This window comes from Anopheles bellator, chromosome 2 (assembly GCF_943735745.2).
Source record: "Anopheles bellator chromosome 2, idAnoBellAS_SP24_06.2, whole genome shotgun sequence".
NCBI lineage: Eukaryota > Metazoa > Arthropoda > Insecta > Diptera > Culicidae > Anopheles > Anopheles bellator.
The window spans coordinates 16,311,791-16,313,376 of record NC_071286.1 but is presented as its reverse complement, the minus strand read 5'-3'; the positions used below and the strand labels follow the sequence as shown (position 1 = coordinate 16,313,376).

Here is a 1,586-nt window from a genome sequence, read left to right as displayed (position 1 = left end):
TGCCAACACAGAAAGAAGTGCAGCGATTTCGAATAGCAAATATCCAGCCCGGGGTCCGCCGCTTTACATTCCATGCATTCGCATCGGTGCATTTACGGGAAAAGCTTTTATGGTTTAATGCGTGCCGTGCGTTGAGCCGCGCTCGGTGGCGGTGATATTTTCCAGTGAATTTCCCCGAAATAATGCAACCGATACCGCGAGACCGGGCTCCTTTCAGCTTCAGCATTCGATCCGGGCGTCCGCTGCGCTGAAAGCGCCGGGTTTATCCTAACACCCTGGAACGAGTGCGCCCTGTCTGGTGCACGCGACTGCACCGACGGCCATTCCATCGATTCCATGGGCCCATCGGACGCAGACTGCATCACTGCCACCGGCGGCGGCTCGAAAGCAAAGCCTTTGATGTGGTTTCACGGTTGGGTGCATCTTTTTAATTGTACGAAAAATTGTATCACCCGCTCCGATCCGATGGACGGACGGGTTTGAGGCGCGCGAAAAGCCGTGCATAAAACAACATCAACAACGTACAAACAAGCGAACAGTGAACGTGAAGAGGACAACGCTGCGATGATCCTTTTGAGAGGTGGTACCCATTAGACTGCTATAATGGTGGACAACGTGAAGTACCAGCAAGAGAGCGTCCTTTCTGCCCTTCGCTATGCTCGATGCGCAGTCTTCAGGCAGGACGTAAGTACTACGGGAATGCGAGGGGAATGGGATCCAAATGAGACTAGGGTCTGTACCACGTGCAGTCGAGCCTGTTTAATCCATCTCTTTGCCCAACCAGATATACCTTTTTTATAGTTCAACATACAAACTTGAACGAGTTAAGCGGATCACAAATCTATATACGTGGTGTGTTCTAAAATGTTCACGACATTTGAATTTACGCGGACTACGTATATTTGATTTTCGATTTTGTTGCTACTCACGTCACTTACTTATGTTGACAAGTTTTGCCATTTTGAGTGATCAGTTAATTTTTGACAACTGTTTTGCTTGGACATATTTTGGCTGATCGTCGATTTTTCTCTACTTCAAAAAAATTGGAAGGCAAAGAACCTGTATTAAATTTGGTGTGAAAAACAAAAGCAAGAGCAAGAAGCGTTCTAAGGTTGGTGTTGGTTGAAAAAAGTAGTATTTTTATCCTTGCTGGAGATGCCGGGTATCGATCCCGGTACCTCTCACATGCTAAGCGAGCGCTCTACCATCTGAGCTACATCCCCGGTCGAGCAAAGGAGTCTAAACTGAGTTTAAAGCCGACCTACTTTCGTTTTAATCGCGGTTGCTGGCAGTCGCGGCTGCGGTCAGTGGACCCGCCACCAGCAAGGCCAATCCCACCTGGTGTGGCTTAACAGAGCTTGTTCGATCGGCCACCACCACCACCGAGAGTTCACACTTCAGACACTAGAGAAACAAACGTGTGGACCGCGCGGATCGGTCGATCGTGAGGACATCACCAATCGTGTATAGCCGCATTCCTCGCAATCGATCAGTGTTACCGCCTGTGTGCGGGGATAAATCAAATCTCTACACTGCGGCCACAGGACATCGCGCGTGAAGATCTCGGCCGATAAATTCCGTGCCGT

At 49.4% G+C, this 1,586-nt stretch overlaps 1 non-coding gene across 1 annotated transcript; it reads right to left on the bottom strand.

Moving 5' to 3' along the window:
- Positions 1–1,150: 1,150 nt before the first annotated feature.
- Trnaa-agc (transfer RNA alanine (anticodon AGC)) lies at positions 1,151–1,223 on the bottom strand. The gene has a single exon. It is a non-coding gene; the product is annotated as a tRNA-Ala (tRNA).
- Between the last annotated feature and the right edge of the window lie 363 nt (positions 1,224–1,586).